The sequence below is a fragment of the Prionailurus bengalensis genome, chromosome B4 (assembly GCF_016509475.1).
Source record: "Prionailurus bengalensis isolate Pbe53 chromosome B4, Fcat_Pben_1.1_paternal_pri, whole genome shotgun sequence".
Lineage (NCBI taxonomy): Eukaryota > Metazoa > Chordata > Mammalia > Carnivora > Felidae > Prionailurus > Prionailurus bengalensis.
In genome coordinates this window covers 66238918-66256490 of record NC_057358.1, presented here as the reverse complement: position 1 = coordinate 66256490, position 17573 = coordinate 66238918, and the positions used below count along the sequence as shown (strand labels likewise).

Sequence of the window (17573 nt, the reverse complement as noted above, 5' to 3'; positions counted from 1 at the left end):
GGTCCATGAGGATGTTGAAAAGAGCACTGCATAGGTCAATAACAGAAAAAGTAGTTGTTTTAGTGGGTATATTAGAAAGGAGAGTGGAGAGGTCAGGAACAGTAGGGTGATGGGTTGTAGTGTTAACTGCCCTAAGGTCCTGAACAAAATGCCATCCTCTATTATGGGATTTTTAACTGAAAAAATGGGAGTATTGCAAGATTTCGTACTGGGCATGACCAATCCTTGGTTGATAAGGTCTTGAATAATATGAGTTATTCCTTTAATGGCCATAAGGCTTGACAAGTACTGCTTAATATTAGATAAGGGCTTTGGTGGATCAATTTGAATGGTTATTGGGGAAGCTGAAATTATGTGTCCTATATTGGAGAGGAAGTTGCCCATAACTGATCAGGTACCTTTAGGAATGGGAGGGCAGTGGACTGACGGAAGAGTAGTATTTGGCAGATAGGTAGAATTAGGAATTCTGAAGATTGAGACGGCAGATCTAAAAATATTTCCTTTTTCCTTTTTGTGGCTGATTAGTCACCACGATCATGGTAAATACTTTTCTACTCCAAGAAAGGGGATTGGAAAATAGAAAGGGATTGAAGACTGACTAAATTATTCCAGAGTCTATGAGAATGAAATGGTCTTCATTTTGAATCATTATAGGAATTTCTCCTGTGGTGTTTGCTAGGAGAAAGGGAAAAATCCCCTTTGTCCTCAGAGCATCCCTAATCTGATAAGAGAATTGTGTTTGAGATTTGTGGATTCTGTTGGAGGAATCTTTTGTATTTCAGGCTTTCCTTGTTGAAATGTCTAGGTGTCTTGCAAAAGAAAAAGGGTTGTATCAGTTGAGCTGGATGTTTTAACTTGTGGCATGGATTTGGGGTTTGCTATTTGTAAAGCCATAAACTTCATCATTTGTTTTTGACAGCTCAAAAGTCTATTCACTCATCTTTCTTTTTCTCCTTTGACAGCTTTTGCCACTCTTTTAGCAGTGGTTGCAAGGGTAAAGGAGTTTGGTCTGCAAGTTGGCGTCATTTTATTTGACCAGAGTTGAGACTGAATCAAAGAGGCCCTCTGGAAACATTGAATTTAACAACTTGGTTGCTCTTTTATCCAATCTAGGGATTCCAGAATCAGACAAATTTTGTTTTGAATTATCAAAAAGCTCTGAAACAGGTTCTTCCTTTTTTTGAGTAGTTTTTTGTATTGCCTTCTAATTTGTTGAAAGTGGCCACATATAGGGAATCACTTTGATTAAATTTGCAGCTATTTTTTTTTAACTTGCAGCTATTTTAGAAGGTTTTTCTAGGATTTCATTATAAGGAAGTTTAAAATCCCATAGGGAATCTTCCCATCCAGATTTATCCATCCATTCTTGGGCCTGTGTAGGTCCAACAAGCATGCATACTAGTTGGTAAAGGTCAGGAGAACCTAGATTGTAGGCACTGATAGTCACTGTTAGTTGTCAAGTAAACTGTTCTGAATTTTGGGGTGGGGGTAGGAAATTTTGAAAGATTTAGAAGTTCTGTTTTGGACCAGGGGGGTGAAAGAAAGTACCCAATTATCAGAACTAGGGCCAATAACTTCGACTTTGACTTTAAAGAAGCTATGATGAAATCATTGGTTCATTTAGAAGCTTCTGAGTACCAATTAAAATAGACCTCCTATTGATGTTGTGAAGTAGGATAGTTTTGCCTCTAGAGTTCTGCTCTTACATATACCAATTTAGGGACAGCAAAGGTGCCCCAACAAGGCCAGTGAAGTTTTAAACCATCTTCAGTAATTTGAACCCAGGTTGAGACAAATGTACAGCTCCCTGGGCTGTGGTTTTTATACATAAAACCAGCAGGGGGGCTAGATGACAGCAGATCAGCAAGAGCTCTTTCTGAGAGATTGGTACCCATTTTATATTGGAATAATCCCTGTGTGAATTGTTAGCAGTTCTGAAGTGAGGAAATTTCCTGAAAGAAAAGTCTCCTGACCTCTTCCAAGGTTGGAGATGTGAGAAGACTGTACCTTAATCACCTCCTGGGATTATAGAAGCCACAGGAAGAGAAGCAACAAGGGGCTTCCATGTATACTTTGGCAGGTCCAGAGGTTCATAGGAGGTACCTAGGAGGTTGCTTCACATCCCATCCTCATCACCCATTGTTAAAGAATTTCAGGAACGAACCTATGAGCAAGGAAAAAGGAGACGAATCTTTATTTAGGTTTGGAAAAGGACAACTCAACACAGTTGGTGTGCCTATCTGAAGAGATCAAGGGAAGGTGGTGTTTTTAGAGCTTAAAACTGCAGTGATGGAGAAATTTCAGATTGCTCAGTGATTAGTTGACCTCTTTTGTTCAATATTGTGGGACAGGTCAGGAAACTTTCTAGATATCTGAACCTCAAGATGTTTATCATGCATACAGGAAATAGCTGCTCTTCCAAGAACTCTACAATAGGCGGAAGTTGCAAGGTGGAGTCAGAGCTGTCAACCTCTCCCTGGCCCCTTTCTCCCTCATTGCCAACTCTCCTTAGTATTCCAATGTCTATGCATATTTTTATCTTTAGAAGATGGAAAATGGAAAGTTGAATTTGTCATAAAAAACAGATTCCTGTAGGGCCGCCTGAGTGGCTCAGTTGAGAGTCTGACTTTGGCTCAGATCATGATCTCATGGTTCATGAATGTGAGCCCCACATCAGGCTCGCTGCTGTCAGCACAGAGCCTGGAACCTGCTTCAGATTCCCTGTCCCCCTCTTTCTCTGGCCCTCCCCCCCACCCTCTCTCTTAAGTAAAACATTAAAAATAGATCCCTGGGGCACCTGGGTGGCTCATTTGGTTGAGCATGCAACTTCGGCTCAGGTCATGAGCTAATAGTTCGTGGATTCAAAACCTGTGTCAGGCTCTGTGCTGATAACTCAGAGCCTGGAGCCTGCTTTGGATTTTGTGTCTCCTTCTCTCTTTGCCCCTCCCCGCTCTCTCTCTCTCTCAAAAATAAAATAAACATTAAAAAAATAGATTCCTGGGGTGCCTGGGCAGCTCAGTTGGTTGAGTGTCTGACTTCAGTTCAGGTCATAATCTCACAGTCTGTGAGTTCAAGCCCCACGGCGGGCTCTGTGCTGACAGCTTGGAGCCTGGAGCCTGCTTTGGATTCTTTGTCTCTCCTTCTCTCTGTCCCTCCCATGCTCATGCTCTGTCTCTCTCTGTCTCTCAATAATAAATAAATGTTATTAAAAAAATAGATTCCTGTCTAAGTAAACACCTTAGTAGCTATAAATAATAGTTGATAAAAAAAAAAGATGGTAAAACAATGGACATTCCTTAACATTCTCTTTATAAGATTTTTAAAAAAAGTGCTTGCTATGTCTGGCTATAATTAGTGTGTTGAGATAATGATCAGAAGCTTTAAGTGTGAAAATTTCTTTTTGGTTTTTGTTTTGTTTTCTTTTACTTTGTGAGCATGTGAAATGTGTGTTTATATGAAAGAAACACCCTGTATGTTTTGTCAGCAGTGCCAATCTAGTAATAGTTTGATGTGAGTCTACTAGTAAAAGACATTTTCAAAATCTGTTACCATTAAATCTCTTTTATTGGTTGTGCATATTCTCCTTTTGAGGATCCTTAGGACTAATTACGCCAAATAGGTTTTCTACAGTATCTAGAGCAATGATGGTCTTCACTATATCATGTTATCATATTTTTCTGCTGCTTATAACCTCCAAGATTCTTTTTTGACTTACACACTTCCTACATATAGGAAGTGTGTTCTGGAAGAAACCCTAGTGACGTTTTTTTGCCAGGAGTCTATATATAAATGGAGTCCCAACCTATGAGGTACACTTTGTTCTAATCATATCTTCCTGTCTTCTAATTCTTCCTTTATTTTTTTTTAACGTTTATTTATTTTTGAAACAGAGAGAGACAGAGCATGAACGGGGGAGGGGCAGAGAGAGAGGGAGACACAGAATCAGAAGCAGGCTCCAGGCTCTGAGCCATCAGCCCAGAGCCCAACACGGGGCTCAAACTCACGGACCGTGAGATCGTGACCTGAGCTGAAGTCGGACGCTTAACCGACTGAGCCACCCAGGCGCCCCTAATTCTTCCTTTATAAGAATCCATTTTTGATTTACAAATAGGGCCAGGGAAAATAAAGGTTGAATTTCAATCTAACTGGACTTATATTACTTTATATATGAATATATTCAGAACATAAACAGAACATAAAAATGTTATTTACATATAATGTGTTATCTTCATACATAGGTATATATATTAAATGTATTATCTTTTAAATATATTGCAATTACACACTTACCTATTATCATTATTTGTAATATGTATAATATAGAATTGTTAATAATATGCTGTTTCTTTTGATGATAAAATGCACATCAATAGACAAAATAATTATCGTATTCTGTCTTTATGTGTCTTTGCTCTTAAGGACTTGTTAAGCAATTGAGTAAAGAATTTAAATTCTGATTTTTATTAATGATACCATGAGGTGGTTTATCATGACACTCCTCATGACAGACAAATAATTTCATATAGCCAAGTTTCAGTTTCCTACAGTTCACATGAGTCTCTATAGTTCTATAGTTTATCTGTGAAATGATGGCATTCAACTAGATTTTCCAGCTCTTTCATGGCCTTAATGATATTTATTTTCCAGTTCTCTGAAGTTATTGTTTATATTCTTACAGAAGACTTACTCTAACCTATCAACTTACTATACAATGTAATTTGTATATAATAATAGCTAGCATCTTCTGACTACTTATGTGTCAAGCCAGAGCTAAATGCCTCATGGGAATTAACTTTAGTCATCTTTCCATTGGTCTCTTTCCCCTGGTGCTCACCTACTTTCTCCTCTTTCTTTCATGAGTAATATTTTCATTGATAATTTTCTCTTTTTCCAAAAATCATTAAAAAGAAGCTCATTTACTTAACTTTTAGTCTGTATGTATGTAATATTTATGATCTAATTGATGTCAGTCAAAAATACAGTTTAATTTACATAGCCTAGTGGAAAGTGATCACTTAGCATGCGGAATATCTAAGAATTTTATTATTAGATATTTATGAAGATTTAAACTTCATTTAACTGTGAGTTATGGGGATTGATCAGAGTACTTACTTCATAGAATGCCTGATGGGTTCTGATTATAAGAAATGAAGGGTAAAGTTTCATGTTCCTAGCTTTCTTAAAGATTTCCTTTGGTATGAAAATAACAAATTATAGCAATTTGAGAGGAAAACACCAATATGAAAACCAAGGTAGAAGTATAGCTACAAATATCTAATCTAAATATTCAGTACATTATTTTTATTTTTATTGATAAATTTCTGTCAATTTTTTTTTCCACCTGTTTAGACATTGAAACATTTTGGCTTTCTACCCTTGCTGTTAAGAAACTCAACCTCCAAGTAGATAAATGCACTGCAGTGAAGGGAAGTCATATAAAAAACAGACACATAACTACAAAAAATTTCTGAATAATAGTAACATGGAATATAATGAGCTGCATTCATTTTAAATTAGGAAAATTATAATTGACAATTATGTATAGTTTCAGTAAGTGGCTACTGACTTTTGTGAACATCAGTCAAAATTTCTTACAACTTAAAGTCTTAAAATTGTTAAATACTTTGGTTTTATTTCATATTCTTCATTATTTTTTTTCAAAAATGAAATACTTTTTTTTTCTTATTTTATTAGTGTTTTATATTCAGGTTTGGGGGAAAGAAGTATTATGTCTCCCAAATCTTAGGCATAAAAAATTTGTGTTTTGCATTATAAACATAAAGTGTGAATAGTAAAAAGGAAAATTAGGTAAAATGAACATAATTTAGTATGAAGCTAGATCCTCTGTAATCATACCTTCTAGAGATGATCATAGTTAGATATTTGTGTGCACAATATTCTATAATGTATATTTTGTTCATTTAAAAATATTGTGTATATGTATATATCCTTGTCAGTACTTACTTAATCTACTTTAAGTTTTCCATTATATGGATGTACATAATTTAGTCTAAAATTTTTCTGTGACTGGGGCGCCTGGTTGGCTCAGATGGTTAAGGCTCTGACTTTGACTCTGGTCATGATCTCGCAGTCCATGAGGTCTAGCCCTGCACTGGGCTTGGTGCTGACAGTTCAGAGCCCGGAGCCTGCTTAGGACTCTGTGTCTCCATCTCTCTCTGCCCCTCCCCACTGGCACTCTGTCTCTGTCTCAAAAATAAACGTTAATTTTTTTTTTTTAATTTTCATGATACACACTTCAGTTGCATCCGTTTTATTTTCTTGTTATAAACAAGGCTGCAATGTTAAAATCCTGGTGCAAACGTTCTATGTACGTTACTAAGCATATCTACAGGGACGTTTCCTAGGAAGAATGTTGTTCAATGAAATGGAATGTATATTTTACACTTTGTTAGATATTTCTAAATTGTGTTGCTGAAAGGGTAGCAGTAATAATCATTTACACTCCGAACACTTTCATTTGTATGTGAAAGTTTACTCTATCCTTACCAAATAGTGCCACTCCTTTTTTATTTTTGATGAATTGATAATGTTATAAGTCATTGTCAATTTTTTTTTTTTTTTTTTTTTTTTAGAGAGAGAGAAAGAACAAGCAGGGGGAGGGGGCAGAGGGAGAGAGAGACAGAGAGAGAACCTGAAGCAGGCTCCACACTCAGTGCAAAGCCCAATATGGTGCTTGATACCACAACCCTGGGATCGTGACCTGAGCTGAAATCAAGAGTCAGATGCTCAGCTGACTGAGCTGAGTCAGTTTTTATCCATGAAACATCTGTTTATTAGCTCTTGTGATGTCTTTTGTAAAAGCTCATGTCTTTGGAAACCCAAGTTTCAACACTCCCCCCCCCCCCATTTTTTTGTTGTTGTTGTTGTTGTTTTGCTTTTCCTCTGCTCCTTCTTCCACCAGTTCTACCTAAAAGATTTAGTATTTTCAACTGAAGACAGAAAGGTAGCCGAAAGCTACATCCTTTAACTGTGGTCAAGTCTTCAGCTGAACTTCCCCAGTATTCACATCTTGGTCTTTGATTGAACTCCTCTTCAGCACACATCTAATAAGACTCTTCTTAATTTAGCCATCTGTTCTTCCCTTTTATCCTGTGATTACACTGAAGAACAATGAAATAAGCTGGCACTTTAGGCTGCAATCAGCCAAGCAACCCAAAGTAGTATTTTGGAGGTCATATTAGTACATTTGAAGATTTGTGGAATTATCAAGGTTAGCTTTTTTGAAGAGCTGCTATGCCATCTTTCCAAGTAAGTATGATATTTCTGAAGTGATTGGAACAAAGTGTTCAATTCCACTTTGTTTTTATAATGAGCTGTAGTAATTACTCACTTTTAACTTGCAGGAACATGGCAATAGTTGTTACAGGTGTTTGTGGATTGTTTTATGGCTGACTTGGGTTAGCTTCATTGTTGCTAATTTGGGTGGTATCAGTTCAGGGGCCTATTCATCATATTTTTTTCTAATCTAGGAGAAACTCTTGTTAATTTATGATTATGCTGAACTTTAGTTGACAAGTAAAGCTAGAGGTCTTCAAAAAAGTTAAAAAATCATCATATACAATATGAGTAACAGTTGGTACTCTGGCTGGCTCTGGGCTATCCAAAATAAAGTTAGTTGAGATTTTCCTGCATTTATTTTGTGCTCTGCATTAATTTTGTAATATATTTCCCTTGCATGTGTAGGAGCATGAGAAAAGCAAAAGATGGCAAACAGGTGACCAATGTGGAATAACAGCTTGTGATTAAACTCTTAGAAAGGAATTCTTGAATTTCCTTTTAAAATTTCGTCTCTCTTCTTGTGTCAGCTCACAAAAAATAATTCAATAGAAAATTATAAGAACATTATTTGTTTTCTCATGAATCTAAGTAGAAATTATGCAGAGTTAAGAATGAACACATTTAAATACTAAACAAAATTATTTTCATAGTCCTTTAATATTTTCCCATTCAAAGGAACATGATAGGCCTATTTTTAGTATGGGCGTTCTACGTTTCCATTGCTTTAGTTGTTATTGATGTAGATATTTACATGAAAATATAACCCTGATTGTTGGTGAAGCCATACTTTCATTCACAATCTCAGTTCCTCAAATATTCTGTTTAGCTGTGATAGTCAGGTTTATGGATTCAGGCACACAGTGAGCATATGAGACCGATGCATTCTAAATCAGCCAATATTTATGCAAATATTCTCTGAAATAAAAATCTGATTTTTAGAACTTGTTTTTGGTGAAACAGTCCTGTGCTTTTCCTGAAGCATGAGACATATTCTATGACTTGAGGTCATAGAGAGGTTTATTTTCTAAGTACAAGACTAACATCTATAAAGGAGGTCTCACTGTAGAGTAATAAAAACTGCCTCTTTTGGATTGTTGAATATGAGGTCATTTTTTTAAAATTATACTCTGTACATTTATCCCAGTAGTTATTTTATTGTTTACCTATTAAGAAATCATTTTAAATATTAAAAGTCTGATATAATTAGCAACTAAAGATATTTATTCAGGAATCTCTAATCTATGGCTTTGAATACCCAATAACTACTAATAAGAACAATGTGAGATTCATATAAAGTCACAACTGCTCTGAAATCTGAGATTCTGCTTTAGGGTAGCATTATCATTATTACAATTATTATCTGTGAAATGTGTTTATTGACTTCTACAGATCTGTAAAATACATATTTCTGTATTTGCAGTGGATCACACTATAACTATCTCAGGGTAGAATCATAAATATTAATTTAGTTTTGTCTGCCCTTCAGTCCTCTATGTGTCTGAAGTCTTCATGAAACTCTTCACTCCGCCAGTAACATGAACAAGAACAAATATCTATAAAGTTTTCCATATCTCTTTGACTGGCAGATGAAGGAGGAAAACAGATCACAAATTCTGCATCTGAGTCTAAAATTCATGTTCACATGAAATTCATGTCAACATTGAATCCTAGTCCATGCTTTATTAGACTATTAAATGTATTAGAAACTTGCAGGACTACAGACTGTCTTTTTCTTCCTCTGAAGAAAGCCCAAACTCTCAACCAACCTCCCATGAGCTACAAAAGTCCCTACCACTTATATGGAGTGCTCACTAGTTTTGTTGGGTGTCATTTTAATTTGTCTGTTTATATGATTTATCTTCTCAAGGAGATTGGCAATTTTAAAATATTTTTAATAGAGCTAAACACCAAGTAACCACTGAATAAATCCACATTAATGAGAAAGCTATTTTAAACCTGTCTTCTCTTTTTTCCCCCAAATCTCTTAGCATAATGAAACGTTATAAACAAATACGACTTTTAAACAAAGAGTGTGACAATTCAGTGACCTGTTATAAACCCCCATGTCTGTGTCTCTCAGACTTTATCTTCTTTCCACAATGCATACCACAATCACCAAACAAAACAGATAAATCAGGGTTTCTGGAATAAGAAAAAATGCTTTTTATGTTGCCTCTGCCAGAAATTATCTCAACTTCACTCATATCTGGGTTTGTAGTGACTTCAAGGAAAGACAAGATCAAGATTAAAACCATGAACTGTTTGTTTTCCCTCAGATCTTAGCAGAAAGGGACCATGAGAGAGGGTAATAGGTAAAACACTAAGTGGGATAATTCTGGGAAGGAATTAAAATCATAAGTAAATATTTGACAAAACGTCAGGTCAATTGCAAAGATATGGTTGCTGATAACTGAGGCAGTGCATAGTAGTGATCAAGAATTTAGGTTCTGGCATTAACTGCCTGGTTCAAATTCTAAATCTGTTTCTCGTTAGCATAACCTGTTTCCATTTATATGAAATAGGAATAAAAATAATAGTGCATATCTCATGCAGCGGCTGTGTGGATTCAGTAGCAGAGAGTTAACCCCAATAAATGCTAGCTACTATTTTTCTGAATAATTTGAACCTGTTTAAATTTCCAATGTGTCCTATCTCATTTGGCCTTCATAATGTCACTGGTGGTAATTGTCCTGCTTATCAGAGTCGTGGAGAGAAAAAGATATATTCAAATTTACAGAGTCAATAAAAGTAATTTTTTATAGTTCACTTCTCTTTGGAGGAATTGCCAAGACATTCCCTACATTCCAATTTCAACCCGAACTCTTGATCCTGATTCTAAAATTTGTCTGAAATAATAAATAAAAAGTTTATATTCTATTTTAAAAAAAGTAAGAAGTCTTTGAGGGGATAAAAAAGCTACCTACCATTATAAGCTAATTTTAAAGGCTAACGTGGGCTTTTGACACTGCTTATTTTAAGGGTGAGTTAAATATCAGTAAGTCCTCTTATCAACAAGTTCCATAAGGATTTCTTTTCCTTAAAAATACTTGAAGCAAGTTCAATGATGTTGTAAAATGTTTGCCTTATTTTTATAAAATTGGGAGCGTTATATTGGGTAGGTTGCCTCAGGGCGCACATCTTGCCAGAACATGAAATACTGTAAGTTTTTTTTTTTTTCCTAACCCAATTTCTTATTTGAAAACTGAATATCCCTGCCTAGGTCTTTTATAGTGTTACTTGTTGTGGCACCCAAGTGTTTTATATTCATCAAATCAGTGGAGAGCTAAACCCTGCAAAGCTGAATGGGGATAAATCTAATAAAAACAAAGCCATTCTGCCTTCTATAAATACATTTACATAGAATATTATCATCTATAAACTAAACTAACCTAAACTAAGATTTAGAAAATAAACTTCTTTGAATATTAAAACTCATAAACTTTGTTTTGGTTAATGCATGATTCTGATTTTTACATGTTTAAATGCATGCTTGAAAAGGCTAGAGATGTCCAGGTACATCTTTTAAGAGTGTGGTTTCATTGACAGCTTATGTTATTTTTCAAATGATTTTTTCAGAGGCATTTATTTCACAGTCCAAGGAAACTGCATGTATGTTTTGTCATGAGAACTAGCACTAAGTTAGCCCAAACATTGACAATGTTTTGTATCAGGCAGTTTCTTAGTTATATTTTATGATCAGAGTATGCACTTCTAGCCACACATTCTCTAACATAGTTCCTCTCTGGTGGGCAGTTGACCTGGTGGGCAGGTTGTGATAGAGTAGGAGAATTTTATCATTTACATTGTTTAGAATTGCTGATTTATGCTTATATTAAAATGTGGACCGAGTATTAGAAGATTAAATTATTGGTTTTAAATCATCTACAGACAATGCACTTCCTACTGTCTACACTGGTTGGGAGTTTATTACCCTATCCTTGATATACCAATGACCAACACTATGAGAAGAAGTAATGAAAAAGAAATATGTGTTAATGTTAAGAGAGAACTATCTCTTGTGACCCAGCAGAGGAAAGGATTCATATGAACCAGGAGACGACATGGATTCTTCAGGAGATTTGTCCTCCAGCATGTAGAGTAATTGTTATAAGCAGGTACTTCAGGGTTTTATTTTTATTAGAGGACTTCTTCAATGTAGCTATTACCTGTTTATCATATGAGAAAGCTGGGGATCAGAGACTTGGTAATCTTGCAGAGGACTCACAACTAGCTAGCTAGTTGTGACTCTGGGTTTCAAGCTCCTCAATCTTTGAGTCAAAAGTTCATAGTCTTTCTACTAGGGTTCATTACCTCTTCAGCACCTACCTCACATGAAATGGGATGCTGTTGGATAGTGCTTGCATTTTTGTTTGTTTCTTTGGGGTGATGTTTTATTGTTTATTTTGATTAGGTCAATTGTAAGATATTTTCTAAACTAGCGATTTGAAAAAACTTTGGCCATCTTGTAATACCTTTCTTGATAAGAAGCTCTTTAACTGCAAGACTCTGTGAAGTTGTACTTCAGAACCCTATTATTGTGTTAAAAAATACTGAACTCAATCTTCAAAGTCTAGAGAAAGCACAAAAGTTTGGTAATTGATGAAAATTGGATTTAGTAAGGATCAAGAATATTAGTGTAAATAGTTGAAGAACCACATTGTTTGTCCCATTGCTTTTCATTCTTACTTTTGACATTTTACTGATCCATCAGAAATCCAGACTGTTTGGAAGGATAGAAAAGAAAATAAGGCACGAGTCATAGCTTACAGTTACTTTATGCCAAGGGATTTTGTTGATACCCATCTGGGAGGTACCCAGATAACACCATTTTAAAAAAATCATTTATTTTTGAGAGAGAGAGAGTGTGTGTGTGGGGGGGGGGGGTTTGAGAGAGTAGGGGACAGAGGATCAGAGGTGCAGTCTGCACTGACAGCACAGAGCCCGATGTGGGGCTTGAACTCATGAACTGTGAGTTCATGACCTGAGCTGAAGTCAGAATCTTAACCGACTGAGCCCCCCCCAGGCGCCCCCTAGGTAGCACATTTCTACTGTGCTGCAGTTTGGAGTTGGGCAGGTTGGGACCTTTGTAGCCGGTATAAAGGAAAGAAAATCTGACATGGGAGAGTCAGGTTCTGAGAAATAATCTGAATCTCTGGTAGGTCCAGAAATTTGATAAGTACTGTGAGCTCCAGTTTTCAAAGAAGTATGCTAACTCAGATCCGAAAAAGCTAGCATCAATAATGGTGATAAGGGGCATCTGGGTGGCTCAGTTGGTTGTGTCCAACTCTTGATCTCAGGTCATGATCTCATGGTTTGTGGATTCGAGCCCATGTCAGGCTCTGCACTGACAATGGGAAGCCTGCTTGGGATCCTCTCTCTCTCTCTGTCTCTCTGCCCCTACCCCACTTGTGCTCTCTCTCTCTCTTTCAAAAATAAATAAATATACTTTAAAATTTTTTAAAAAATATAATGGTGATAATAAGCATCAACTACTTATTGAGTGCCTGCTAAAGGACAGGTGCTTGTCCTCAAAACAACAATCCAAGGAAGGTTTTATTATCCTTAATTTAGTATAAATGAGCTGCAGGGAGGTTAAATAGCTTTTGCAAGATCACATTGCAAGTACGTGAAAGTGTTTATATTTGAATTTACATTTGTGTATCTCAAAGGTTGCCATCATTCTAGATCTCACTTGCTGAGGGCAGTTAATCCTTTGACTTGTTTATGGGCACGGGAAGCAGGGATTTTGAAGATGCAGCAAAATTTAGAATCAGGTAATGTTTTTGTTGTTGTAATTGTTAGGTAGTTGAACTACTTTTAAGAAAAAGGGAAAAGCTGATAAAGGAAAGGGTTTAGGCCATGGTGAGCTAGTGGTAAGAAGGGTTGGGCTGGATGATAGTGGTGCCTGAGGCAAGTGAACCAGAGATTCAGGCTAGATTCTAGAACCCAAGAGAGAAAGAGAGTACATGTCGGTTTATCAAGGCAGAAGCATAGTCTTGGTGCCAGCGTGGCGAGAATAAGAGGAATATTAGAGCTAAGTGGGCATCTCAATTTCATTTAAGCATTCTAAATTCCAACAGCAGGTTAATCAGAACCTGCATTTGTCAAGATTAACTTTAAAATGGAGGATGGCAACAGTTCATCTTTCATATTGATAATGTTCGGTTTGTGTAGCTGAACAGAAGTTGAAATTGGGAAGAAAATAAAACGGTCCTTCTGCACACCCCCATCACAGTTGTTGTTTCTCAATAACAAATTCATAATGACAGTTGTAGAAAAGTTGTCCAAGATGGTATTACTGTGTGTGTGTGTGCATGCACATGCACACAGATGCATGCATATGTGTCGTTTTCTTTGACATACATATATATGCTTGTTTTCTATGGATCTTTGCTGTGCTGGTTAAATCTTCCCATCTTGACATCTGATTTGTCATTTACAGCTTTTGGAAAGGTGGCAGAGTAAAATAAGGACATTTTTCCAAGTATATATTTTAGCAGTACTAGGACATATGCATTGAGAAGTCTTATGAGATGTTACTACTAACTCATGAAATTTGGCAGGCATGCCTTTATTTATACTCTATAATATAATACTCCTATCCAGGTTTCTTGAAATTCTGTTCCTTCTTGTCTGCTTCTAAAATGCAAAATGACAGCTGAAGTAACGCTTCCTAAGCAGAATGTTTCAAGGATTTGTATGTGATCATTTTATGAATATTCTGCCAGGAGTCATCTTGTGCGACTTCGGATGTTTTACTTTGACGCTGATTGATTTTTTTTTTTCCAACATTAGGCTTCATGCAATACTAAAGAATGAAAAAGGATAACAGGATTACTGGTGCAGATGTTTTGTTTGGTTTACTTTTATGACACAATTCATTTATCAAAGTCCTCAAGAAATCTGTCTTATAGCTTAAAGTTATAGTATTGCTAGCAACTTTCTTTAAAATTTTATAAATTAATATTTCCAAAATACATAGAATATAACACTTGGTATAGCAAATATACATTATAATATGAATGGAAACTTGGGAATCCTGGAAACAAATAAGCTGTTATCCACAGTAAATGCACAGTTGAGTTTTAGGTTATGCTGTTGATTATGAATTCTATGATAAACTGCTGTGCTATTTTTGTCATTTTTTTAATAGTAAAAGCTACAATAGTAAATAAACTCTAGGAAATCAAGAATAGTTTTTGGTTTGCTCCTGTTTTCTTAATATAGTGCTTGGCAATCAGAAGATGCTCTATGAATGTTGAATTGTAGTTTTTTAAATGAATAAACCCAAATGGTATGATAAGAGGCTCCCTCTCTCTTTTTTCCTTCCTTCTTTTCTTTCTTTCCTTCCTTCCTTTCTTTTTTTTTTTTTTAAGTTTTCTCTTCTTTTTTTTTAATACCTCATTATTTTGGGGCTACCTAACTGGCTTGCTTTTGTAATTTAGTTTATTTAGCTAGCTAGAGGTTTTGTTAGCTAGAGGTTTCAGTCAGGTAGTTTAATAATAAATATCTACTCTTTTTTTATTCTTATATACAGTATAGTTCTTTAATAGTCATGCCTTTTCCTTATAGTTTTGCTAGGCACAGCTTTGGCTTTGAAAGGACCATTGTATCTCTGATTACTGATTTTTTTTAAAAATCTGCAACTAATGCTTCTAAGAAGTGGGAGGTTATGCTACACATCCTGGGCTCTCCTGGAGAGCAGATTAGAAGCAAGCATAAAATGAATGCATTCGATCACCCAATAAATACAGTGAGGTTCCAATATTGGCAAAGCATTGTGCAGACAGTGTTACAAGAGACAGTTGAATCAAGACAAGGTGTCTGTCCTTACAACCTAAGGGAGATTGAACCAAAGAATCAACTCCTAAACTGCCCTTTATAATGTGCTAAAATATATGTTCTTGAAACTCAGAGTTATTTTTCATTTCTAAAGAGGTGTCATTTGAAAAAAATAACATAAAAAGATATTTATACTGATAATTTTGTGATTTATATATTTAACAACATACTTGGTAGATGAGCTAATTTGCCCAAGCACGAGAATGTGCCCTGGCATTCTTATCATAAGGATACTTGTATAGGATCATTTTTGTTTGTAACATAATAATCACTATCTTTTTTTTTTCAATGTTCATTTTTGGGACAGAGAGAGACAGAGCATGAACAGGGGAGGGGCAGAGAGAGAGGGAGACACAGAATCGGAAACAGGCTCCAGGCTCTGAGCCATCAGCCCAGAGCCCGACGCGGGGCTCGAACTCACGGACCGCGAGATCGTGACCTGGCTGAAGTCGGACGCTTAACCGACTGCGCCACCCAGGCGCCCCAATAATCACTATCTTTTATTGTGTTATTATAGTCAAGCAGTTTATAAATATCTAATTGTAGAAACAGAGTAGTATGTATAGAGTTTATGAATGTGGTCTTTGAAGTTAGATGTGAATTCAGATTTCAATACTGGCATTTATTACTTGTGTCAAAAATTATGAAGTTTGTGAGCATAGAATCCTTGTCTATAAAAGGAGAATAATGGTGTCTTTTAAAAAATATTATGAAATTAGTTGATATAAGCTATGTAAAAGCACATTTTATATGCTTATATAATGTGTATCTGTAATCCACATTATATATATATACACACATATAAATATATAGAGATAGAATATTTCATTTAGTTTTTCTGTTAGTCCTTGCTATTATTGCGTGCCAGGCACCTGACCTCTGAGGGTTTTGAAACATGACTAATGTCAGCAACTGGGTTGCTGGAATTGAAACCCTGTTCTTTCAGATGCAAAAGCTGCACCTTTCTAATACACCATACTACCCTCTATTAACACCATACTACCCTGTATTACAGTCACTTCTCTCCCTTGCACCAGAATGACAAAGCAATGTGCTGATGGTGACTGTTCTTTTCAGTTCCTCAAAGGGATTTATACTCAAAAATACTCTTTTTCTAAAAGTTTTTAACTCCTTTCGGTTCATACGGGTTAGTGTCATGCTCCAAATTAGCCTATATTCTTAGCCTATAAACCTAATTTCTACTGAAAAAAAATTGCTTATAGCTATAAAGAGAATCTATATTAGTTTTTATTAAATGCAGAGCACAAAAGATTGTTCATTCCTTAGGAAAAAAAATGTGGAGTATGTTTCAGTACCTGAATAGTCTAGGGATTTGGAAGCTGAATTTGTAGAAAAAGAAGGAAATATTACTATAATTTATACTCAGAGAACCACAAGGGACCCTATGCTGTAGTACCCATCATCATCATCAACCTCATCACCATCGTCATCATTATATTCGTCATCATCAACACCATTTAAATAGCAGTTCCAAACTTTGAAGTATTTAATGAGTTGTGCAATATGTCAAAAGTAATTTGTCTCTAAAAATAAGGTGATTTATGGGGCGCCTGGGTGGCGCAGTCGGTTAAGCGTCCGACTTCAGCCAGGTCACGATCTCGCGGTCCGTGAGTTCGAGCCCCGCGTCGGGCTCTGGGCTGATGGCTCGGAGCCTGGAGCCTGTTTCCGATTCTGTGTCTCCCTCTCTCTCTGCCCCTCCCCCGTTCATGCTCTGTCTCTCTCTGTCCCAAAAATAAATAAAAAACGTTGAAAAAAAAAATAAAAAATAAAATAAAAAAATAAAAATAAGGTGATTTATAGCACTCATGTTTTCAAATGGCTTACTTTTTATATTAAATTATTTTTTAACTTAGATGTGATTGTGTGTTATCCAAGTAATCATCTCATTGTTGCTTATTTGTGGGTTTTTTTTCCCCTTGTTTGTTAAGAAAGGGGTAGAATTACATACAGAAAGAGTCAGAGATGTGTATCCAAAAGAGTGAATTTTTTTATGAAAATGCTACCTTTTAGGTTTCTATCAGAGAAAAAAGGAAAAAAAACAGAACTAACCCAGTAAAATAATTTTGGGGAACTGTGCTGAAAATTTAAACTATATATAACCAATATCATCTATATAAATATTTATCTATGTCTATAAATTCACACACAGAGGAATACTGATCAGGATCTGAAATGCTTCATTTATGAAGAAAGCAGAAGAAAGTCCTGTGTGTTCAGATTGTGGAAAGAATTGGTTTAGGAATGATATTATTAGAGATGATTTCAGCTGTGCCATACTTTTAAGGGCATAATAATTCAACAATGATTGCAAGATGGTTTTAAAAGCAAATTGATAGTAAATGCTGGCATTGGAGACTGGCAAATCGTTATTTGCAGTTTGACTTCTTTATTATACAACCCTCACTTAGTTA

At 35.8% G+C, this 17573-nt stretch overlaps 1 protein-coding gene across 1 annotated transcript in view; it reads left to right on the top strand.

Annotated features, from left to right (window-relative positions):
* CPNE8 (copine 8) overlaps nucleotides 1-17573 on the top strand; it is a 230369-nt gene that overhangs the window by 160353 nt on the left and 52443 nt on the right. The window lies entirely within an intron of this gene.